The following is a 26,131-nucleotide window of genomic DNA, read 5'->3' on the forward strand; positions in this document are numbered from 1 at the left end:
AACCTAAAAATCACAAAGTCCTGCCTGTTTTCCTGGTGTGCCAAAGCTGGTGCCATCACAGTACCTGCAGGGAGCCTGGCATCACAGAGAGATGATGGTGGGACAGGGTGGCTTGGGCCAAATCACTGGGAAGCAGTTTTATGCCTCTTTCAGGCCAGGGATGATAAGGCTGCTTGCCTGAAACACTGTCAGAGCCTGGGTGCTCTCGAGTGGGTGGGCACTGGGAGTGGCAGTAATTTATTTTTGCTAATTATTATTATTTATATTACCATAATTTCTTCTCCCAGCAATTTTTACAGTCTTCTTCTTTGCATATGCGCCATCTCTGACAGGTGAGTGTGACAAAAACTCATAGGAGATGGTGGTCTTTGAAGAGGCACACTCAATTTTCACTTCTGGATTGCAAAATTCCCTGTTGCAAAACAGAAAGTCAATTGCTTATGTGATCTCAAGTTCAAAACTTACTAAAGGCATGCAAAGTGTTCCATACCAGTGTCTCTACACTTGAATCCACAGTGCCTGATTTGCCTGTAAATTTGCACGTGCACTGACACACAGTCTCTGCCTCTGGAAAGAATTGCCCCCTCTTCCTTTAGCTCCCTTGATAGTCCCTGGTATTTCCCTCCCTTCTCCATGGGCTCCCCCATTTTGTCTGAGTCCCCTGTTGGGATGAAGAATCACTCCATTTTAGGGTGCTGCCAGCTTCCCAGTGCTGGTGTATCCCCAACCCATAGGACCCCTGTGAAAATGGGTGACTGCAAAACAACCTGCTAAGAGCCACCTTCTCAGGGCAAGTTGGTGGAACCCAAACTCCCCAGCTCAAGTCAGGGCATAAAGCAGAAGACTTCGTGCTTTTGAAGGCATTTTCATCAAAAGTTAATTCAGATTTAGTATCATTTAATCCTATGGCCAGAGAGAACAGCACAGCTGATGCTGTGCTGGGCAAGAGACCTCACCAGGGAATTACCGACGTCACTCAGTGCTGGCAGTCTGGATATAAATAGGCTTGCCTGACAGCTGCTGGGTCTCCACCCTTTTTTCCTTGCATGAACTTGTGTTTCCTGTTAAAGTTGCAGTATTATTTGAGGTTTGGCTGGAAAGGAGCAGATGTTCTGCAAATGACACCGAGAGCCACAGACGGCATGGTGGCGTGGACCTCCCAGGGCTGTTCCTCTGCATGCACTGCACCAGAGGCAGGGTTTGCAACAGGGGCAGGCTTCCCTCTCCTGAAAAACAAATTTTCCCACAACAAATTCTCATTAGCAAAATCCAGCTCCTAGGGGTATTTTTAAAATGAGGCGAAAAAAACAGGCTGAAGTTTATACACACAGATGTGGAGAATAGCACTGTAAAATTATAAATGGGCTTGTTTCTCCGGCTGTGTCTCCCTCCCTCTCAGCAAAAGATCCTCACTTCAAAGGGAAAAGGAAAGCCTCTCCCCCTCTTCCTTCACTAATATTTTCCCCTGAAAATATTTTTCCTCCACATTTCCAAAGCATTGCCCAATTAATTACTTCTAGACAGCATCTCGCAGCACGGCTGAGCAATAATGAATGAATCCTTGTGGCTCACATGCTGGTGGCTTTAAAAAAAAAAAAAAATTACTTTTAATCAGCAGAATGAGCACAGGGGCAAAGCCTATTGAACTGGAGCATACGCAGGGAGCCCAGAGCAGCTCCAAGAGCAGAGTGTGACTGCAGTGTGCTCAGTCTGGCCTGTGGCAGAAAACTTCTCCTGAGCAGATTCCTGGGGAAGAATGGCCAGGGCACTGTCTCATGCACATTGCAGCTGGTCCTAGGCTGCTCATCAGGCAGGTGAAATGGTTTGGAAAACATTACAGTTTTCATTACAGTTTTCTCTCACTCTCTCCTTTTTAAAGCCCCATCTTTTGAGCTGACTGATTCCAATGGAACCGATTTTCCTAAATTCCGCCCCCCCCCACCTCCACCAGCGCAAGGAAAGGTACAGCAAAACTTCAGCTCTTCCTACAAAAAAAAAAAAAAATTAAACAAAATTTGTGTTTTCCTTTCAATGTCATTATTCCTTTTCATTACAAACATTTTGGGACAAGCACTATCTTTTACTCTCTGTAGAGCATTAAACAGCAAGATCAGCATGCTCTCTACCTCCTACTGCAGTCTGAGTAACAGGGAGTAGGAGCAATTCCCATTCCATTTTCCAGTCTGGTTACTGAGTAGGATGGATGAAGGCTTCTGTGAAGCACGCAGCTCTTAGTTCCTACCTTCCCTTGAGGTGTCCAACAATGAGATCCTTTAACATTGCCTTGCTACCTATTTCAAATGCCTTTTCTCCTAACCAGGACCTGCCATTGGGAGCCAGCTCCTGACTCTGTATACCTATCTCACTCCTGTTATAGTTTGGTTTTTACCTGTATATTGTTAAGGCACAATTTACTAATATTTTGACAGTTAGCAGCACCCAGAAAATGCCTCAAAGCCCCCTACAATTCTACTTACAGGCTGCATCCCCCTTAATCTGATTACTGAGATTTACTATACTGGCATAGTAGGAATTTTATACTTGGGGTGAATTCTGGGAATTCTTTAGCAAAGGAATTGCCCATTCCTTGCTAAAATTTCAACACTCTGCAAATGTTGATGCATATGTTGAAGATGAGAAACATGATGACATTGTCACATTTTCCTCCTCCCAAAATTTCAGTAGACTTTTCTGTCAGCTCAAAAAAAAAAAAAAAAATTACAGCTGGCTCTTCTGATCACCAGTGAATCACCTGGCCCACACATCAAGCATTGCCTCCTCCAGGGTGGAATGCAGCATGAGACATTATTCAAAATTAATTACTATTGTACAAACAGATTAAAAGCATTTCCTAGGACAACAAGCTGCTTTTTCTCTTCTCTATTTTATTTCATTTTTAATATAAAAGAGTGGATGACTTTCCCCCAAAAGTGACCAATACAAACAATGCTGTGACTTTGGTGAGAGATCTGTACCAGCTGCTGTTAAAGTTGATCTCCACTCGACAAATGATAGCTCTCCTGTGAGCCATAGCATTTTACTCCCAGAACTAGCTGTGATCTTTCCCATGTTTCTGGCACTAGCTGAGAGTGATAATACCAAGCCTTGGACCTCCCGTTTGAGAAACTGCTGGTATTGTCTGCAAGTGTCACAATCACATTATCATCCATAAATGGTGCTGTACAGAGGAACTTCTTGGGGCCCTTCTAGCTCGCCACGCTCTGTCCCTTCTGCTTTGGTCGTGCTTGATGCTGTACAGGGAGTACAAATGTGGCTTGATTGGATTAAGGCCTTTATTTCTGTGAGGTCTCCTACTATTCACTAAGGTTTAATTAAATTTGTGACCTCCAAGTGGTCAGGGAATGTGTGTCAAGTCAGGCACATAGGAAAACTGATTCATTCTGCAAAAGCTTTGTAGGTGGACAATGCCATTTGAATCTTTCATGACACCGATACCAAGAGCAGGGCCACAGCATCATCAAGTATTATGCCTTTGCTGAGCCTCTGGGACAAAGGTTTAAGCTGGGAAGGTCCAGGTGAAGGCAAGTCTCACTTTTTATCCCTCCCTAGTTCCTACTGCTTAGTTGGTTCAGTTTACAGGGGCAGTGAAACCCTTTCTGAGAGGCTGCATCACCTGGCAAAAGCTGTGGAGCGTGTGGCACTGGAGGCTTGGTGCAGCCTTTCTCTCACACCCCAACTCTCAGACACTGGCAACTCCTTTCCTCAAGGTAATCCTCTCCCTCACCCGCTCTGCCCTTGGTCTCCTGCCTGCCCATGGGCTCTGCCCACCTCCAGCTTTGTGGGGGAAAAGAGGAGCAGCAAAAATGCAAATAAGTATTCCCTATTGCCGGAGACAGATGAAAACAGAGTCAGCAGAGGAGAGGCACAAAGCTGAACACAAAATGAGTCTTGTGGACTTTGTGGCCTCAGCACCCAGTAATTTTGGTAGCATGGAGTAGGGCACAATTTTCAGATTGCAATCCTGCAATGGTCTAATTGCACTGACCATCACTACTTCAAACCCCATGGGAGCATTGGGATGAGTCTGGTAGTAATATTTTCCTGTCAACTACTTTGAAAGTATTCTACTTTGGCAGCAAGTAGTCCTCATATCTCAGCTGGAAGGAGACTCTCTGCCTGGCTTTTAGACAACTGATGTGTGAACTGTTATTGTTCATGTGGTAGGGGCCCTTCCAGTAACAGGAATTTCACCAGCAGCAGAGACAGAACAGGGATGCTGCATCCAGAAAGACGGCTTGAAGTTTGTCCTGTTTGAGAAGACTCTCTTTGAGGAAAACAACCCAGCTTTAGGGAATGCAAGCACTCCTTCAGGTCTGACATAGAAGAAACAATCTCCCCAAGGTAAATAGGGGTGAGGACAACTGGTTTATGCTGATGGTCCAAATGATCTGAGGTAAATGATAGCTGGTATCAGCTGGGTGACCTGAGGAACAGTAACTAAGCAGAGGTGACAAGCCTGAAAAGAGCCAGCTTGTCTTTCATTCTCCTCTTCTCCTTAGGGTCCAAGGCCAGGAAGGTCCTTCCTTGTGCTGAGGAGGGATGGGGCTGCATCCTCCTCTGAGCCTGCAGCTGCCTCCCCAAGCAGCTCACACAAGGAGGGGACTGGGGGATGCTGGGGTAGCTTTGCTCCAAGGGAACAACAGACATTTAGGGTATGTTTCTGATGAGGGCCAAGAGAAGATAAGATGAGAACTGCACAGAGTAGCAAGCCAGGTAGTTCAGGGGCATAGTCACAGTGCAGAGGGGACAGGAGGAGGCAGAGGGACATCTGTTACAAGAGGGGTGCCAGGATGGCGAAGGAGGGAAGCAGAAGATACAGAAACAGAAGAAGAGCTAGGGAGGACAAGGGATGACTGACAAAAGCACAGTGCAGTGGGATGAGGGAAAGCATGAGATGAGAGGGAGTTGTGAATGGCTGACAGATTGGAAAATGATCTGTAGGTGGCAAAAGGAAATTATAGAAAAGAGGACATGCTTTTCTAGGAGAGAGGGGAAGATATTGCAGCTAAGAGAGAGCTTGTAAATACTGAAAGGGTTGAGGGGAAGACACCTAAAGAATGATCCCACCAAAACAACTCCGGTCTGGTTCGCCATAGCAGAAATATTTTCTCTGACAAAAATGTTTCAGCGATCCAGAAGGAGCAGTTTAATTACCAAGAAATATCTAAGAATCCATAAATACATTTTAGTCTAAAATGAAATGCAAGAGACCACTGAAAAGAAGCCACAAGAGGCACCAGTATTTCTAAGTAGGATAGGATAGGACGATCAAGAGGACTTTATTCCAAATGTGAATAAATACACGAAAAAAGCATCATCCAGAGCATCCTGCAAAACAACAAAGGACACTGTACAGATTCAAAGCACTGTCTCATATCTGCAGGTAGCCCCTGGGCAGATTTCTTGTTCTAGTTTCTTTGAACAGCTATGGAATTACAGGAAGAGAATTTGGGCAAATGTCATCTCATTAGAAGACATTCAGGACGTGTGTCTGTCATTTAGTATGAATTAAAACCTTGGAGATTAAATTGCCCACTATCCCCAGGCAAACGATGAGGAACATCTCAGCAGCATTTTCGCTCTGCTGATGTATGGTGTAGCCATTTTCTCTTTAGAGAGACAGGAAAAAAAATAGTCTTAATCATGGAAAGCTTGTGAAATTGCCATATTTTGAGTATTTGTTGTAATATGGGTGCCTCTTCTCCATCTTCGGCTTTGTGTCATTATTGAATTGGAGTTTTTTAAACTATGTTCCTAAATGTTACTGTCCTTAAATACTATAATCACTCTTAATGTAGAGAAGGAGGCTCAGCAAATGGGCCTAGAGCTTCAAGATTTCTCTTCTAGGGCAGTGTCAATAGTTTCCTGGCAAAGGAGTTCATGGCTTTCCTTCTGCTGATGGTGCCCAGGTGACTCTGTAGTTAAAGCAAATAGCTCAGCAAATGTATTTCTAGGCAGTCATCCTCTACCCCAATGTCAGAGAAACATAGCAAGTGCCCCCTGGTCAAAGGATCTGATATACCCTCCTTGAAGCCTGCAGTTTTTAGTAAATGTCCAGTGCTGTTGATTCAGTACCTGCTCTTTCCCCGTCTCCCCATTGTTGAGGTCCTCTCAAGGAATATAAGCAGAGTTGTACATACCAGAAAGCCCAGCTCTGCCTGCTCCTCTTTAAGCAGGGAAAGTGAGTCCAGGCTTTTGGTAACAAGGAAAAGGGCCAAGATGGTTCTTAGACCTCTAACCTAACACTCTACCTGAGCAGCAAAACCTCTCACCTGGCTCACCTGTGTCCCAGAGGTACAGAAAAAAAACTCCATGTCTGAGCAATTCCTTGTTCTCCTGGGACCATCTGTGCTGAACCTGCAGAGCTTCCTCACTCCTCCAGGGGCCAGCCAGGCACCAGCCTGTTTGCCAGCTGGGCTTCCCCAGCTCCCCCATGTCTGCAGCAGATGGCCGGATCCACAGCCTGGGGTGGCTGCCAGCACCTTCCCCCTGAGCAGGAGATCAGATGGACTCTCACACATTGCCCTTGCTGGCTCTGATTCTCACTGCATGCCTCAAGGTCAGGCATGGCTGGGTAGGAATCATGGAGACACCTGTCTTTTGATCTGGTGGCTGTGGTCTCTCTTTCCCAGCACCCTGCTGCAGGGGCTGCCCCCAAAGCACAGGAAGGAAGGTGGGCTGTGCCTTTTGGCAGTGCAGCAGAGGAAGGAACATGAGAAGGCATTAGAAGATTTTGTGATGAAGTCCATCTCCTCTCCTCACTGGTGCCTTGCACATGCTGATCTTGCCATTGCATTCTACCAAGACGTGCCCTTTTGCTTGGCTGAGAATTAATTCTTTATTTAATAAACTTTAACATTAAAAGCTACTTAGCTGCAGATGTAAGGGGTTCATCAGGGCAGAGTCACATCTGCTGGCTTTACAGGGGTGCATCCTGCCATGTGAGCACAGCCTTCTGTGAGAGGGTGCACGAGGGGCAGGCACAGGCTGCAATATCATTTTGCAGGTGGCTTGTAGCCACTTGTTATTTTTCACCATTGTTGCTGGATACCATTAAGGAGGTGGTTAATGCACCACTTATCCAAGGTTTTTGAAGGCCTGTTTGGCCTTCAGCAACAAAAGGGCTCTCTGTGCCTGTCCTAAGTTGTGTAGCATGGCAAAGGAGTAACCTCTCCCTTCGTGCTCCTCCCATACTTCATAGAGAGAGGAGAAAGACTATTCTCTTCACTGAATACTTTAATACCTTCTATTTTTATTTCTGAGAAAATTTGGAAGTTACATTTTCCTTAACAAGCCACTGAAGTCTGGGGCCTTCACTTTGTGCTTAATAAATCTTGCTGAACTTAAAAATACCTCCCCTGAGTAAAGCCAAAATAAAAATTGAGTAGAGTCTTTGGGATTTACTTCCCTTTTTTCTTATTTTCCTAGGATTGTCTGTGCCATTTTGCCTTTGACATATTTTTCCATCTGCTGGGTGCTGTAGGAACTTCTGCATTCTTCCTATAAAGAATCCATGTGAAGAAGATCAAGGAGCACAAGCAAAGTTCAAAGAAGCCTTGTGCTGTCGTGGTTTTAAGCCCAGCTGAAAATCAAGCACTTCTTATTGCTGTCAAGACTTCTTGTAGCTGTGGTGCTCAGGGCTGATCTCTTGAGCCCAGACAACTCAAGGGTGGCCACAGATAATAGAGATACATAGAGATTAGAGATGATAGAGATGTGGTGACCCAGCTTCTCCACACCCTGTGAGATCATCCTGCAAGCTTGAACTGAAGCAGGCACTGGGAACTTGTCTTCTCCTTCACCTGATCCTCCCCTTGATACTGGCTTGTGTAAGCTGGCCCTGGCAGGATCAGCTCCTGTAGAAGGTACTAAAAAGGAAGCAGGAATGTTGTGCTTTTAGCTGTCCCTTTCCTGATGAAATCTGCCAGCTGCAGGTTGGCAGGGATGTGGTAGATGTTCCTCTGTTGGGAGGGGAGGTGCTGAACTCAGTATGACTGACTCCAGGCTCTGGCTGCTGCCAAGCACCATCAGTGCACCCCAGGTAATGATGACTTACCTCTTCCCAGACTGGAGAAGAGCAGGCCTGTGAAAAGCTCCAACAACTGGTAAATAACTGCTCCTTTCAGTTTCAATGACATGTCACATCCATCCTTGAGCTCTTCCAAAAATTCCCTCCTGGGACTCTGCTTTCCCCATAACTCGGAGTGACATGTGTTGGCAAGGGGGGAGATGGGGTCTCGCTCAGCTCATTCGTGGTGTGTGGGAATGGAAAGGCTGGGTGGGGTAAGGAGAGGCCTGTGGCACAGTAAATAAATTGCACCCTGCCTGGGTTATGCCAGCAGGGCTCCAGAGCAATTCCACAGGCTTTTGTAAATGGGAATTTGCCTCCTCCATTGCTCAGGGCAGTGTTGTCAAACAGTGTTGCCAGGCTTGTGCCTCATCCAGGGGTCTCAAACATTTCCCAAGTCTCCACACTTTAATTTACTTTCACAAAATTATGTTTCCCTTTTGGGGAGGGTGTGAAAAAAAAAAAAAAGCAGAGAAGTGAGCCCAGAAATCCCACTGAGAGGCTGTGGGAGAAGGAGGGGAGGCAGCAGGTGAGTGGGAAGGGATGGGAGGCTGAGCAAGACAAGGGCTTTCACAACACAGGAATTCAGGCTCTTCCCCCCTCGGCTCCCCCTCACACCCTTGTTTGAATTTAGCATGTGTCCTCCTATGGCGTGGTAATTACCAAGATTACCAAATGAATCTTTGCTTCTGTACACACCGGGCATTCAGCGGAGCTCTAATAGTTGTCATTAAGATTTCAGGGAGGTGGGAGAAGATAGATTGAATGCATGCACTCCAGCCCTGCGCAGAGCCCATTGATGGCTGCTGAGTAATGATTTTTTTCTAATTGGTGGAGAGCAGCGGTCCTAATGGATGGAGCCTCTCTGTGCATTTGCACTGTCTCCTCAATCAATAACCCTCGCTGCGCCTGGCACGGAGGAGTTCCTGAAAGCCCCTTTGTAATAATGGATTGCTGGAGGTTACACAAGCCGCTGTGTCCCGCTGAGTCAGCCCTCTGGCAGGCACCTCCGGGCTCCCTGGGCCCCAATTCCAGCCGGGACACCCGCGGCTTGGCTCGCCACGGTCCCTGCCCCGTCCCGCGGCTCCCGAGCGCGTTTTGCTGCCTGCGGAGCCCGAACTGCCTCGGAGGAGCGGGAACAGCTGGGAAGTTTTTTATTGGCTTTGGCTTGGGAAGTTTGGCTTTTTTATAGGAGGCTTTGTAGGGTTTTCTCCCCCCCTCTCTGCCTTCTCTCATCTTCTTAAAGAAAAATCCACAGGTCGGATGCTGAGTGTTGAGGGTGAAACAGCAGAGAGGTCAGGCTGTGCCAGGCAGGACCCAGCCCGGGGAGAACAAGCTTTGACCACCCATCACCCACCAGGCTGTTTGCATCCTAGCCCTCAACATCCCCCAGTTCTGCTTTCCTTTTGAGGGATGATATGCAAGTGGGAGCCAGAGAGAGCTGCCGAAATTCAACCTTGCCGGTGCATTTCCAGGAGGCAGGCAGGTCTCATCTGGGGGTAGAGATGAGAAATGGGATGTTACAGGGAATCTTAAAAGGGATGCCTCAACACTGAGATCAACAGCTCAGCCTTCCTCTTCCCAACACAAGAGAGCTTTTTACTGGAGAAAAAGAGAGGATTTCCATGGTTTAATGAGATTTACAGATGGCTGAGGCTTGGTTTCTTCACTGTTACTCTGTTTCAGCTCTGTGTGTCCTCACAGCCCACTGCAGAGCCTTTCTGACTGGCAGCCTGCTGTCACTGTGAACTCTAAGCCCCCCAGAAAAGGTTCCCATTGCTGGGACCTTTTGGAAATGAACCTGCCCTAGCTGTGTGATCCAGACCCCCATAATTCAAGATTCCCAAGTGTCCTGCACTGTGTCTGCTCTTGTTTGCGTCCTAGTGAAGTTTTTACATCTCATTGTGTATCTGGGCTTTACCCAGCTGCACAGCCTAGGCCATCACCCACCCCAGTCTGGAAGGGACATTACTGTAGGCAGGAGAGCTTGGGATTGCCCAGATTGCATGGCTGGCTCCTGCCATTCCCACTGTGAGTGCAGACAGTCTGGGTCTCCTTCAGCATTGAGGTAATTGGCATTTTTCTGTTGTCTCCTCCAATGTTTTGGGGTACTCATAGCTTGTAATGGTCGCAAATCCTTCTCCCTGAGATCAAAAGTGAATTTAAGGTCTGTCCCCCACTTGCTTTAGTTGAAAGCTGAAAACACAAAAGGGTAGAGTAGGAGATCTGATTTTGCTGGTAGGAAGGATCTGACCTCAAAACTTCATCTTGAGCCCCAGACTGAATCCCTAGAAAGTGGCTCTTTGGGTCTGGCTGGCAGAGAGCATCTCAGGATGGGAGCAGCATGATCTGCTGATCCTTGCAGGGTTCAGGGCATAGCCATGAGCAGTTCCCAAAGGACCTACATCACCCCAATATCCTGGGAACATGAGTGGGGCAGGAGGGTGAGTTGAGACTCTGCAGTGAAACCTCATGTCCTTGCTTGGCAATTGACCACGAGAAAACACCCCCAGGATGGGCTTCAGCAGTGTTTTTGTGCTGCTAGGTACACCTTAGCTGCAGCAGAAGTAGCAAGTAAAGGGTTGTAGAAGAAGAAATATATTTTCTCAGTTGATGTTCTGGTGAGGGAAAGACTGTGGAACTGTTTTAGGAGGTGGAAGCCCAATTCATCCTCATTGTCACTCCTGACTCTCCATCTGAGTGCAGTGAGTGATTTTCTCTCCCTTTCACAGGGGCAGTCAGTCATACATAAGCTACTTTCTCACTGAGCAGGAAGTTTCAGAAGGAGAAGGAGGCAGGTAGATTTGATTCTGTTTTTCAGCAGTGGCACTCACCAGGATGTACAAAGGTCCAGGCAGGAACAAGGTAAATTCTTCCAGGATCTGTGTCCATCCCAATCCACCATGGCCACAAGTCTCCCACCCTTTGTAAGATTATCCCTCAGATCCTCCTGATGGCTGAGATCAGCCCTGAGATGATTGCCACAGAATGAACCAACCTTGTTCAGGGGGCTGTGGCTGCTCTTTGCTAGTGCCCATGTGCCCAAGGTGACAGGGTGGGCACTGGGAGGACAAAGTGGTGGAACCCCAGCCTGGGAGGGGGCACAGGCAGCAGGTTAGCAGGCAGAGAGGGAACAAGAAGAAAGAAGAGCCAGGGAGGTCTTTTTGTAGAACACCTGGGACAGAGGGTCTTGGGAAGGAAACTAGAGTGATGGTGAGGCAGAGGTGCAAGAGCCAAGACATCCCAGACAGAGACCCACAGCAGAGCACAGCATGTTCCCTCCCTGCTGCTGCCTTGGGAATAGGGAACTCCCCAGCCATCAGCAGGATGGGATGTTCAACAAAGGCTGGAGATGAGATAGACCAAGGCAGGCTCACAGAAAATCTGTGTGCAAAGTTTCGAGGAAAGAAAGAGAAGTTATGTGTTTTTGTCTTTTATGAAGATGTTTTAGAATCCTTCTGTAAGGGTTATTATCACTTCAGCAAATGGACTGGCCACTTCAGCAGTGTAGTTTGAGCTGGAGAAAGAAGCTGTGCCCAGAGCAGGGAGACTGGAGCCCCCAGCAGAATCCTGCCCCTGCAGCATGGGGAGAAATGTAGAAAGAACTTGGAATTGCAGTTAAACAGGGCTCCCTAAATGAAAATCAGGAAAAACTCCTTAACTGCCAGAGAGGAGAACCCAGAGCAATGGCAAAGGATTGACATTCAGGAGTGGGATTTGGCCCAGCAGTCAGTTCTGGCATGCCAATGAAGGTGGTGGCAAAGGAAAAGGATTTTTCTCATCCACTTTCTGTCACATCTGTTAACTCATCTGTGCTGCAGGAGTTAAAATAAATTCCCAGTTTTCAGAGCAGGACCATGTTTCACCTGTGCTACAACTGATGAGTACCACTTACTAGAGGGTGTCTCATATAAATCAAACTGGAAATATTTCTATATACTCGGCTTTCTATGTAGTTTTGGAAGCAGACAAAACCTCTAGACTCATCCAGGAGCCCTGGTGAGGGGATTAGAATGGCTCAGGTGGAAGTGTTTCCTGTTTTCCTGCAGTCTGAGGCAAGTCAACCCACAGAGCAGTGCCAGATGCCCTCTTTTGCTCATGGACATAAACTTTTATTCTTTGTTTGCTTGCAATCCTGCTTAATCTAGAGGAAATCATCTTCATTTGGGAAGTATAGCTTACTCTTCATTTACAAAAATCACAGCCTTCTCACCTGCATTTGTGAATTCTCACCTGCCCTGACAGCTCCTCAGGGACTCCAGACCTGTCCTCTTCAGCTTCTTTTCCTGTGCTACAGGAAAACAATGTCAGGCAGATCGCACAAACCAAGATCTTTCCAAACTGTCCCTATGAACAAGTCCATATTGCCATAATTTCCACAAAAGAGCTTACAATGAGTAACGTGAGAATATCCATTCCTATTATAAAAAAAAAAAAGAAAAGAAAAAAGAAATAAAAAGCCATGCAACAAAAAACCCAGGAGCTGTGTGAAAGAAAACTGTCACAAAGGGAAGGAGCGAGGGCTCAGTTTCTCTGACAATAACAGTGATACAGCTTGCATGAGAATTTATTTCAGTATGGTTCTTTAGCACACATCAGACTCCCAGGAGGGTGTTTCAGATCTCATTTCCTAACTTTCCTGATTGGAACTGAGGCTTGCATTTACTTGGCTTTTTAATTTTACACTATCATTTGGAGTCCTGCTTGATTTTTTACAACTTCCCTGACTATTGTACCTCACCCTCTTCCCCAGATCCCTCACCACTGCCCAGAGGGATAAAATAAAAAAAAAAAAAAAGCCTGTGACCAGAGTTCCAGCAAACTTCCGTTAATCCCTGCTCCTCTCCCAGCAGGACACAGTCCCTTCCCAGAAGCATGGCCCAGCCCATGGCTATTTACAGCAGTCAAGAGTTCAACTTGTTTTCCCAAAGCGTGTTCTCATTATAGCTCAGGGAAAAGGCTCCTAAGAAAAGCAAAAACATCTCTTCCATACTTTCCAGCTCTGGAAAAAACAGCTAAACTGGCCCCTCTGATGGTCTCCAGAGCCTCCTAGAACATGGGGTTATAGAGTCATAAGTGGAGCCAAGGAATAAGGATCCTAGTTCTGTTTTGGAGGCACTCTCACACACAAAATTTTTTCACTGCACAGAATCACTGGCTAGAGGGCTGCAGCATCCAAGGCCCAGAGCTGGCCTGAGGGTCTGGGTCCTGGCATCTCATCCTGCTTTCTCCTCATGTTACTCTAATTTTGACACAGGAAAATTGCTTCTTCCAAATGCTGTTTCAATCTTGCTTCTTTCAGGCTTTTTTTCAGGCGATGTGGGAGTACCACTGGTTTGGAGCAAGAGATCACTGTGTTTGATTACACATCTTGGAGCAGAGGACTAAAGTGGTATTTAATAAACCATCACCTTTGCCAAAAGCAGCATAATCAAATCCTGTGAAATGGGCAATTGCTGCAACGGAGATAGCTTGAGCTGGTGTGCTGGCAGAGCGACAGCTGCTTGTCTCTTGGCTACTGCTGAGCCAGGTTCAAGAGCTTGAGCACAGCTTTGAGCTCTGGCAGCGAGTCTCAGAGGCACTGCATGCTCAAGCATCCCAAGGGCAGCAAACCCCCCTTCCACCAGTGCCTGCCACCCAGTCTGTGAAGTGGTTTTGCATCAGCTCCAAGAGCAAGAGGCAAAAGAGTGAGTGAGAAAGAGAGATGTTCACTCAAACTGGCAGCTGCCTTTTGTTTCACGATGGCAGCTGCCAGCAAGAGACAGGCAGGGCAAGGGAAAAACACACAAGAGCAACACGCTAGATGCAAAGCATATTACACGCTAGATTTAAAATAAAATAGCATGCATGAGGGTAAATATTCAGCATAATGCATGACGACTCAGCCCCGTCATTCTCCTTCCCTTTCCTAGGAGCTGTAGGACTGGATCTCCCAGGGCAGCTCTGGCCGTCCTGGAAGAAAAGACAGGGCCAACACTCAAATTGTATAAGCAAAGGAAGCAAGTGCCTAAACATTGACTTTTTCATCCACTTGAGACAGGTGAAAGGAGAAACATCACTTCAGTGAGAAGGGTGGTCTGTGGTGATCCTATACAGTGGGCTTGTTGTTTCTCTCATTTCTGACAGCTCGCTTGCTTCCTCTCCTTGCGGTACTTTTTTCCAGTCAGTTTGATGTTTTTGGCAGGGTGATGGCTTTGGAGCCTGATCCACCCTCCTCTGCAGAGGCAGTGCTGGCAGCAGCACTGCACATCTCTCCTCTGTTTCTCCCAGCACCAGGGGAAGCCCTTTGGCACACCAGGATCCACTGTCAAACACCTGCCAGGACCTGGGCAATGCTGAACAAGGTCTGTATCTGCATCCATCGGGGTTGAAGGATCATCCCTGGCCCTTTGCCTCCTCACCCACCCCAATGCTGCTCCTCAGACAGGCATGCCAGCAAGGGTGGGCACACATTTCCCACCCCTTTCCCAAGTGCAAGAGTTTGACAGCACAGGGAATCTGTCTCTGGGCCCCTGACACTGCAGCAAAAAGGCTTTGGCTATGTGGCACTTACTCCACTGGTTCGAATTTATTTTAATGGCTCTGACAGGCCAACTTTGTACCAGCAGCTTCTTCTGCCAGATCAGATATTGTTTATCCACCCTGCTTTAACTTTATGCCATGTCCAATATCTCCTCTCCACACCAAGCTCACTTCATGCCAGATCAGGTATCGTCTGTCCTCCCTCGGCCAGCACAGAGCATAAAGCTGCCATGTGCTCCCTGTCGTGCACTCAGGCTAATTCAGCAGAAATGTGAGCACCTGATCCAGGGCTGCTCTTCCTGCTCAGTGCTCTGGTGGTGCACGGACCTGGCATTCACTGCCAGGGGGAACAGCCCCAGGCACACCCTGCAAGCCCTGCCTGAGCACCTGGTGGCTGTAAAGGTGAGGCTGGGACACTGGCAGGCCATGTCTGAGCTTGCAAACGTGCTAGTGCATAAAGGGAAGGAAGGGGAGAGGAGAGAGGACAGGAAGAGGAGGGGGAAAGTTAAGCTTTTAATACCTCAGGTTAAAAGGACACTGAGGTAAGATGAGGTTTACCTGAGTCCAAATTCAAGCCTCTGGCCCCCTGTAAAAATAAATAGAAAATAAATAAATAAATAAATAAATAACATGTTACTGTGGGGTTTTTTTCTGACAGAGCTAACTCAAGTTAGTCAAGTCACACACACACACACACACACACAAAAAAAAAAAAAAAAAAAAAAAAAAAAAGGGGCCCCTTTTCTTTATTTACGTGTTCTGATGTGGAAGTGTAAACACACCTGAAATGGGTCTGGGCTCCTTTTTATGCAAGGAAATGTTTCACAGGAATCCAAGGAACCAGGACTTGTTTGCATGCAATGTAGAGAAAGAAACGTATTGTCTGAGAGCAAAGTGACTCTGAATGTGGCCACGGAGATAAAATGGGGGGCTCATCTCCTGTATGCAAGAGCAGCATTTCTCAAAGACACCCTTTTTCTGTGTCATTTTCTTTATGTTTATTTTAAGTGAAGCTCTTTTCTATCTCCTTTTTTTCTTTCTTTCTTTTTAGGTTTTAATCTTTGTGTAGAACACACTCTGTGACCCTGACAGAGGGAAAGCAGCAGAGTCCTACCTCCTCTGTGGATGTGTTTAGAAACAGTAAGTGATCAAAGTCAGCGCCGTGCGAGCCGCCACCGAGCTGCTCCTCTTGCCACGCGTTCCCGGCTTTGACAGACTGCATCGTTTGGTGTGCTGATGTACCAGGATTTCATACACTATGAATATTCACGGCGCATATTAAATTAACCAGGTGAGAACGTGCAGGTTTGTTTTGCATGTTAACTCTGTGTTAACGCTGCCCCTAAGTGGTTAAGTTGGTTTATTGCAAGTTAATTAGCCCTCATTTCGGGCAGTTATTTATTTATTTATTTGCGGAAGCCCGTCATGGCTTTTTTCCCTCCAGCTTCATGCCTAGACCTCGCCTCTCTGACTAGTCTGCGTTTCCATCCTACTCTGTGTGGGTTTCACAAAACTGCAACGTTTTCAGTCAACTCAGCTTGGAAGGCACATGTAGAGGAAAACACGGATGCCTACTACACATTTACTACTCAATCCAAGCAAGGCTGTGATCCTGTTAGCAGGCTCCTCTCCCTCTGCTCGTTTTAATTAGCATTTCAGGGGATGCTCGGTAGCACAAGCTGGTGAAGTTATGATGGGCTGCCTTCTGCATCTTCCCTCCTTCATCAATGTGCCACCTCACGAACGTTTCATCACCCAGACAAACCTTTACTCAACCTTGATATATTCCCAAGCCTTGATATTCACCCCCGTGTTCCCATCCTTCTGCATGGATCCATGCAATGTGCCAAGATCACACCACCTCCTCTCAGGCTTGCTGTTGGAGAGGTGTGTGGGTGTGGGCACACTGAGCAGAGCAGCTCAAGCTTGAGCTTCCCTTCCTGACGATGTGTTCCCTCCACCTGTCCCATGGGAAACAGCAGGAGGGGAAGGAGGGCAGCTGCTTGCATCTTGTTGGTTCTGAAGGGCCTCACACAAACAGAGGAGACTTGGCAAAACCTCCAGCAGAACAACTGATGTGCTGGTTTCTGAGGGGTCTTTTAAAATCTTCCTCATTGCTTTAGTTTCTTCCAGGCTATGGTTGGGGAGCTTGGCTCGGCTCCCCAGTTTGGTTTTCAGTTACCAAGCTGCCTCCCAGAGAAGTGGGGTGGCCATTGTGACACTTTCAAAGCAGATTTTCATTTCGGAAGTTCTTCAGCTCCTTTTGGGAAGGTGTGGAAGAAAACTGCCTCATCCTCCTCAGGGGCTGGGGTCCAAGCTGGCAGGGTTAAGCCAGCAGCAGGCAGAGTGCTTTGCACTCTGGGCTTGCACCTCCAGAGACTTGGAGGTAATTCTCAGTGCAGTCTCCAGCTGAGGAAAGCAAACCCGGTCAATATTGCAGCAGGAGATGCTGCACGCCTGCACTGCAGCAGGCAGCAGAGCTATCCATCCCTGCTCAGCCCGTGCTGGCAGCACAGCGAGAGGAAAGTGAGGAAGAGCAGGGGCAGAGCAGCTCAGGATACCTGGATATATTGGCAGAATCTCTCTCTTGATTATCAGCCTCTTCTTTCCATAAGCTCTAAAATAGGAGCATAAAAAAAAAACCACTGAAGAGCAGTGAATCTTCAGGAAGGTCTCCAGTCTCTGGCAGAGAGCACAGGCGGCTTTTCCATCATGCCAGCACTGCCCTTCACCTTGAATGAGCGGCATTTGTCTCCTTTCCCCTCGGCTCTGGAGAGCGCAGCCCGGGCTCCGGGGAGCTGCCTGGAGCTGGGAGCAGCCGAGCGCCGCTCCCTGCAGCACATCCTGGTGCCGGGCTCGGAGGGACATGCCTGGGGCTGGGGAGGGCGATGGGGGCGAGCAGGATCCATCCTTTTCCCAGTGCCCCGCTCCTGCCGCGGAGCGCTGCCTGCATCCCTGCCTTGCGCAGGGTGGACACGGAGTTAAGGAGCCCAGACACCGGGATACGAACGGAGCCGTGATGGTGCGAGAGGAGCTGCGCTCTTCTGAAAGGATTTTTGGGAGTGCAGTGACAGTGGCACGCTTATAGGATCCCTCTCCTTCTTAAAAACCTGCCGCAGCATCTCCTCGGCGCTGTGTTTTCGGTCGGAGGTGAAAAGTCTGCATGAAAACTCAGGGACTACCTTAAATACCCCTAACTAAACCTTCTTAAAACTCCTATTAAAATACGAACACCGCAGTCAAGACGGCAGGCTGGAGGTCTGCCCAGTGGCCAAATAAATCAAAATATTCCAGATATCCTGTTTGCAAGCACCCATTAAAGCCTGACAACTGGCTAATACCAAAGGCAGCGTGGATCAGAAAGACAGAAAAAACGTGACCCTTCCTGCAAAGCAGCCCGTGTTTATTTCTTGCTTTTTCAAAGCAGGGCTTCACAGCTTTAATGCCATTCTCTTCCCAGGGCTGTAGAAAAGGGCTGCTGGGGCCCAGTGAGAGGCTCAGGGCAGCTGGGTTGGAAGGGCTGGTAGCCACAGCTCCTCTCATCCCCAGCTCCACAAGCAGCACCAGCCACCAAACAGCCTCTGCCAGGGACCTCCCTGCCCAGGAGGTCAAAGCCTGGTCCAGGGTTCAGGCCAGTGTGGAAAACAGCATTTTATCTGCATTTGCTGCCTTGATGACATCCACAGGCACATTCTGCGCTCTTTATCTGCCTTCTCAAATAAATTAATAAATAAAAGACAGAGAGGTTGGAAATAAGGACAGAGAAAATGAACAGATTTTGATCTAGTAAGCAATTTAAATCTGGGCTGGCAAGCTGCGTTGGTTCATTCATTAATTCTGCCGTGTGCTCAGAAAACCCCAGCAGGACTCTCTTCCAGCACAAGAACTTCCGACTGTGAAATAAACCCCGCGTAACCAGATTAGCTATGAGGTATGGATCAGCCAGGACCTAGGCATTCATTCAAGCATGCTTTCTCTGCACTGCACACTGCCAGAGCCTGATTTCTGGATCAGGTGTTGCTCACTGGAGGGCACAAACTCTCTGAAGTTTCCTGTCTTCCACTTCTACATGTATTGCCGTTCCTTGTTCAATAAATTAAAAAATATTATGGCATGTGATATCAGTGAGTCTTGATTCAGCTGCTAATAGCAACATTATCAATACCTTGTCTTTCAGTGTCACATAACTCAGAAGGGGCTGAATGGTTTTTTTCTGGCACCACAAAAATTAATCACTTTGGGTTTAGCCCAAGTAGAGGAAATCATACCTTAAAACTTCAGCATTCATGGAGTCAGAATATATTTAGAGTGCAGAAACTGATGGGCCAGATAGAGATCTCTGCATAAGGACAGTGCAGTCTTCCACCTCACAGGTCTGTGTTGCACTGAATCACAAGATGATTACTGTCTGTATGAATAACTTCAATTATAGTATTAGCATCTTATTTATCATTTGATAAATGATAAATGAAGTGGAATGGGGGCCTGTTTGTGTCAAGATCCTGAGGACATCCATAAAGTGAATGGGACATGAGTGGAAATCTTCAGAGAAGGAACCCCTTCCACAAGCTGCCATAGGAAAAGCTGTGGTCTGCCTTGCCAGCAAACTCCTGGTTCTCTCTACATGCTCCTGTGCCCTGAACATAGATCAGTCAATGTAAAATCGATGCTAAGTCTGTTTGTACAGACATTTTTAGAAGTGGAGACTGAGCAGGCTTGGGTTGCTTGGGATTTTTTTAAAAAAGAAAAAATCTTCAGCTTATCTGGGTCTCAAACATTTTTATTGTTATAGCCATCTAAAGTATGGTTTATGACATAGTTAAAATTCATGTATTGTCTCCACTGCAATTTCAATACTTTATTTGCTATGGGGAAATCTAATGTATGATAATGGTAAAGCTTCATTCATGAAGTGAGCTGGGATGATCTTGTGGGTACCAAATCTCTCCTCACAAACTAAATTAAAAGAAAAAACTAAACTAAAAGAAAACTTGGCCAATGAGTTTTTCACTCTGTGGAGAAGCTTCAGCTGCCAGCACCTTTGACATACCTGCTCTGAAGATGAATGTCTTTGATTTCCTATTAATAACAGTCTGGCATCTTTCCAACATATCAGCTCAATTTAATTTTTTTCAGGGAGTGACTTTGTACACAGCATATGCATGTGTTCCTGCTATCATTCTGAGGTTTGGAAAAGTCCCTGGCCCAACTAATTCCCAAACTCTCACTGAACTGAAATTTGGAAACACAAAGAATTCCTTCAGTTTGGCCTGCAAATCTCAGTTTTTGAATTGAATCTTTCCATACATATGAAGTTCTCACCAAGACAGTTTTTCTCTGGTGACACTCATTCATTCAAGAGCCACACCATAGACAGCAAGGATGAAAACATTCACAAGCTACTTTTTTACTTTTTTCTTTTCTCTCATCTGTCCCAGTCAGAGAAGAAGGTTCACAGTTTGGAGAATTTAGCTTAATCAGAGTCCTCCAATTCTATTTATCAAGTTTTAATCGAAATAATAGCTGTGAAAATGTTTAATTTGTTAGCAATGAAAATGCCTAGCTGACATTGATTTTGGAGCTACATGTTGCTGAATATAAGCTGGTGGTTTTGCTCCTGAGCCATGGGATGAAATGCAAGAGCATGCTCAGATGCTGGCTGAGATGAGAGTCTCCAAGGTGCATGTGTTAACACTGCAGGGAAGAAAGCAGACTCATCCCACAGACTTTGAAGAATACACATGGCTTTTTAGTTCTTAGACAACTGTGAGCATCATCTTTTCCTGTACTAATATATTCTGTTTTCTGTTTTCACAAGACTTCAAGGGACAGCAAAATTGCTTCAGACCAATTTCATCATGTGAAAAAACAATTAACAGCGTTTCCAGGAGAGGAACATTCTAGGTATTCATCACGGATTCTGCAGTCACAAACAGACCACAGACACTTCTCCCTCTGACAACAATACTTAGAAATATATATTGTATAATATTCTGTAATTCTAACTTCAGTGTGTAAGTTTTTATAAATTCCACAGGCAAGTGACACACAGAGGCTCTTTTTCTGAAATATATATGTATTTGGTAAATAGAAGACAGAGAGCCTTCTAATATCAGACTAGATGCCTCTGCCTGTGCTGAAGTTAAGTCATACATCAAGATTTTTTTTCTGAAGTTTGATAGTACGAGCTTCTTCATATTCTCCTTCTAGAGTAGGTTTGACAAGTTGCAAATTGTTCTTCCAGAGATTTTTAACCCCTTTCTGGTTTCAACAGCCTTTGTAAATCAGACAAAAAGGGGAGAAGAAACTAAACCCCTTCACTGACTACTTTATCTTCTCTCATGAGCCCTGCTCTGCACAGTACAGGAGCTGCTGTTTGTGATTCTCAGCACTCAGCTCCCTGCACTGATGGTGCTTCTTGTAGGAGCAGATGTTTTTTTTAAGTCATAGCACGTGTCCCTCTCAGAGCTTCTACTTCCAAATACAGTGTCCTTGCTCTCAAAATGTGACCAAATGCTTCTTTCTCCCCTTACTCCTTCAGATCTATCCAGGTCCTGTAAGTTCACTTCATCAAGGGATCCAGGTGCTCTGTAGAGGTGGCTGATATTTCCCTCTGTTCATTGTGCCAGCTGCAGACTCCTACACAGTGAATTTTTTACCCTGACACGCAAGTCAAAGTTCACTGACCTCAGTAGTCAGAATGGTGCATAGAAGAGGAGAGTATGACTTTGTTCTTCTAGACAGATGTAAACAGGCTTCTTGCTTCTGCTGCTGCAAGAGTAACGTGTCTCATGCAGTTCAGATCCACCACTTCAGCTCTGCAGCACCCTGGACTCCAACCCTCAGATGCAAACACAGCAATTAAGGTCCAAGTTACAACTTTCTTTATGACTTTTGCCGTATGGTTTAAAATGTGGGGAACCATTAAGTGTTATTTTCTGTACTCAGATTGATTTCTTGAGCTCACCTCCAACAGCAGAGACCTTAAGTGCAGTGGCTCAGAGCGATGGCAGAATATGACACAAACCCAAACTCTCGTTTCAGCTCATACCTGAGGAACAGATTAACTCAAATCTGTGTCTCAACACTGCTAACACATCCCACAGACAGCAGCCCCCATCCACAGCCCCAGGCTCGAGAAGGGCTCTGTGTCATTTCCTTGAAGGGTAGATGGGGACAAAGCATTTACGATGCAACCCCACACTACAAATTTTACTGTGATTGTGCAACAGCAGGAAACACCACAGAGCCAGCAGAGTATTTCAAAACACATTATAAGTGACAAAATAAACGTAATTTCTTTTACTGGATCAGAATAAAGAAAGATGGGTATTTCAGTTGCTTACACAGACTGAAACCACAGAGATAGGCACCAAAACTGTAGCTTTATCCTTAAGGCTTTACAGCATTTCAGGTTCTGAAGAACTCCAGAGAATCCACATAGATCTCATCTCCTTGTACAGAGGTTTGCTTGTGAAAACTTCACTCTGGAGCCAAGAGAGATAGCCAGACATGCCCTGCATCCTAGGCTAATTGTAGGAGACTATTATTTATTCCATTCAGTAAGTGTGCATCTGATAGTGATGATTGCAAAGAAGGCTGATACTTCCTTGCAAGTGACGTTTTTATGGTTAATAGAAACTGTCACAGAAACCACTTGGAGAGGGATATGCACTGGCCTGATTTTCAACTTAACAGTAAATCACTCCAGATTAGAATTAGATATCATGACAAAATCCTTCATCCTGTAAATTTCCAGAATGCAAGTAGCAGTGGCTCTGGGAGAAATTGTGATAAAACTAGAAGAAAAGTTTCTCATTTGGTTTTGGCATCCAGTGTGCCTGAGATCATGTTTCTCTGTGATACCACAGTACAAATGTTCATGCTCTTTCATTTATGGCTATTGTACTAATGATAGGAAGTGGTCCTTCTTGTAGACCATGACTCCTTGGGCAAGAGGCAGCACAAAGATGGAAGAGAAAAATGGGCATCATGCCAGAGAAATCACTGGCATCATCAGACCTACAGTGCTGCCAAAGTCTGAGTCATCCCAAGACCCTGAATATACAAACAATTCACCAGCACCAAGTGGTGCTCCTACCATCAGTCTGCGAAAATGAGGACACAAGGGCTGATGCCATAGGTGAGGATGTCTCTACCTAAAAATTCTTATTTCTGGTTTTGAGCAGTTGCAGACATCTGTGGTGTTTGTGCCATTAATCTGCCACAGCAGCCTCAAAGTAGTTTTGTGTGACTGCAATGGTCAAAGGACATAGGTAAGACAAAGTCTGTGTGTCTTTTTACAGATCAGCTTATTACAGGTGGGAAAATCAGACCAGCTTCTCCTGGGCACAGGAAGTCCTGATTCAGGACTCCAAAAGTCACTTCTTGAAATGCCTCCAAACAGAAAACAATCAGCACAAATGATCAATGTCCTCCTGGGAATTAGAGCTCAGATTTTCCCTTCCAGCAAGGGACTGAGTCAGGGTCAGTTTTGTACCATCCACCCTTCAGAAGAGTCTGTTGTCCTCCAGCAACTGGAGGTGCTTCTAGAGACCCAGAGTGGCTCTGTCACTGGCTCTGTTCCCCTGGTATGTAGATGCTCCTGGCCTGCCTGACATTACCCTCCTGACTGGCTGTAAGATCTTGATCCTTCTGGGCTTCCCCCTTGCATGTCATGGAGATGAGACCTTCTTTCTTCCCAGCATTGTCTTTCTCATGGAACTGGAAAAGCCACAGAACCACGGGACAGCATATTTGGGATGGGGAATACTCATGAAGTGAGTATATACCCCAACTTGCAAGGGTCCCAGCACCACCCTCCCATGGAGGAGGCACATCCCCTGGCTGCTGTCTTTCAACTAGTCTCTCCTTCCAGTAGTCAGAACAAATAACCATTCAAACAGCAGTGACACTGTACTGTACATCCCTCTGCAGCCCTTGCCAAAGCACCAGTCACATGCTATTTACCACAAGCCAGAGAATTCACTAAATCTGGCCTATTCTGAGTCAAACAGGGCAGTTCCAGCCCTTAGGAGAACAGCCCTGCCAGCTGCCCTCCCTCTTGCACAATAGGGAGAGGAAGGGGACATCCATCTCCAGAGCCCAGGCTGAGAGCAGCGGCAGCAGTGTGTGCAAGGAGACAGGTGGCTGGTGGGGAACCACAATGGAAAGGCAATTGCATGGCACCTCTTACACAGTACAGGCACGTGGAAAAGGCTGCCAGCAGCCTGAGCCAATTCATTTCCATATTCCCTTTCAGTCAGATCTCAAAACGAAGCGTGTTGCATTCAGCACCCGGGACACTCCAGAGGGAAAGGCGGGAAGAAAAGCAAAATGGGGGAAAAAATGATTCAGCAATCAGCGAATTCAGAGAAAGGGCAGGAGGAATGGGCCTGAAGAGATGAATCAGCATTGGCTTCAGGTGATGGAGGGAAGGAGGCATTTGTGCTCTGCTGATTTGTGCAGCCTGATTGAAGTCAGCCCAGCACTGGCACTGCATTGGAACGAAAGCTGCCTGATGGGCTGCGAACGCTGCGAGGGGGAAAATCCGGCAGTCGCACAGAACACATCTTTATTAGGTACATTTTGTGACCTCCCAGCTGATTGGGCATTTTTTTATTTACTTATAGTAGACATTATAGATGCTGGGGGAGGAGGTGACACGACTGTTGTGTGGGGTTTTTTATGTGTATGGTGATGGGTTGTGGGGCAGTGAATTTTAAGCAGGGCTGCGTGAAATTCAATCGCTTAATCTTAAATTACAAGCCACTGGCTGCCAAAGCAGTTTTTGAGATGGAAATTCTTCTGATTCACAGATTCCTGTGCCTCTTTTAAGGAAAAAATGAGTAAACAAACTATGAAAACGTTACTTGCTTTTTCAGAATTTGCTAGAAGATAATTTTTTTTTTTTCTGTGGCATATGGCAGGGTCTCCTTTCCCGTCTGTAGCAGATAGCTAGGAGAATATGATTCATGATGAACAGATATGGTTTACAACATTTTTCTGTTGTATAACCAAGAGCTGAGCCTATTGGCTAAAATGTCCCATGGATGTTACTTAAAGTTTACCAGAGATTACAAAACCTATTCCAGTCCCCTTGAAATCCCTAGTGGAAGCAGTGGGCCAAAAAAATTTGTAAAGGATGTATCCAATGGTTTGGTAAAGTGCTGAGTCTTTAGCCAGCCAGGTAAAACCTCCCAGGATTACCCAAGGATTACTCAACAGAGTAATTGTTGCAGACTCAAACCCTTTTGTGCCCACTCTCTGACAATCAAGTTGTTGTAAGAAAAGCATTCTTCAAAGATAAATAGCCAGGTATGAGTGCTGGAGTGGGTGCTAAGAGATTCTGAAAACCCAGCCCTGGTTCTCATGCCAGCACCAGGCACCCAAAATGAGTAGATGGTTTTGGGAAGAATCACCTGCTCCTCTCTGGGATTTGTGACTCTGGGAGCAGCACATTTCCCTGCTTCACTTCATGGGGCTGTGATGAGGCCAGCAATGCACCAAACACTGCAGAGGTCTCAGCAGGTGCCCTGCTAGTGGGGCTGCATGAGTGCCGCTGGAGCAGGAAACCTGTCACATCAGGAAGAGCTGAGGAGAAGAGAGAAGGTGTTAATTGTCAGCACACTCATTCCCTCACAATAAGTCACCAAGAGTGTTCTGAGGAATAAACATCATGAACCGAGTCATTACAGGAGATTTTTGTTCATTTGTTTATTTTCTAGATACATCAGACCTGCCTGAAACAGTCATACGCACTCATTGTAGTTAAAATTATTCTCTCAAAGAAGTAATTACCAAGCAGATAATCTTCTCTTAATAAATAATTATTTTCAACCCGAAAAGAAATTCTGTAAAACAAAAGTTTTTGTTTTTTCCTGTTCCCTCTTCTCCCTAATTTTGTGAATCAGAACATCCATGCATTGTTGAGGCCTGCTCAAAATGGAGCTGCCTTTAAAGCAGAGTCTCTGTACTGAGGATTATGTGTGAATTATTGCTCAGAGATCATTCAGCACCAGAGTTAAGAATTACCCAGAAATCATTTGTAACACCAGTTGCCCCTTATTTTGGCTAATGTCAGTGTAAGGACAATGGGATCAGCTCTGTGTACCTGTCAGCGGCACTGACATTCCCTGTGCAGCCCGAACCGTGCGCGGCACCATTACCAAGGGAGCTCAGCACTGTGCCTTATGTCCTCTGCAAATCCTCTTAGTGCAGGGCTGCAGAGTCAGGGGGGGCTCTGCTGGAGAGGAACCACCCTACTGCACTGGGAAAGGGGATCCACACCGACCCGAAGCAGGAAAAACAGGAGGAGCAATGGAGGGCAAGGAAAGGCTGCCTGGTGTCCATCAGCTCCCATCCATGCTGGTTCCCAGAGGGGATTTTGGTGTGCACGAGCAGCAGAAGCTCACCCACCCCCCTTTCCCCATCTTCTCCTTGCTCAGAGTGAAGGGGACAGGTTTCCCAAGCGGGGCAGGAGGCCCAGCTTGCCCACCCACACCCTCACCATGAGCAGGC

General features: G+C 46.4%; 1 long non-coding RNA gene across 1 annotated transcript; it reads left to right on the forward strand.

Annotated features, from left to right (window-relative positions):
- The first annotated feature begins 14,905 nt into the window (after positions 1–14,905).
- On the forward strand, positions 14,906–25,302 carry LOC306806771. The gene is made up of 4 exons (XR_013775567.1): positions 14,906–15,013; positions 15,663–15,902; positions 22,549–22,754; positions 23,874–25,302. It is a non-coding gene; the product is annotated as an uncharacterized lncRNA (long non-coding RNA).
- The last annotated feature ends 829 nt before the right edge of the window (positions 25,303–26,131 follow it).

The sequence above is a fragment of the Erithacus rubecula genome (genome assembly GCF_903797595.1).
Source record: "Erithacus rubecula genome assembly, chromosome: 1".
Lineage (NCBI taxonomy): Eukaryota > Metazoa > Chordata > Aves > Passeriformes > Muscicapidae > Erithacus > Erithacus rubecula.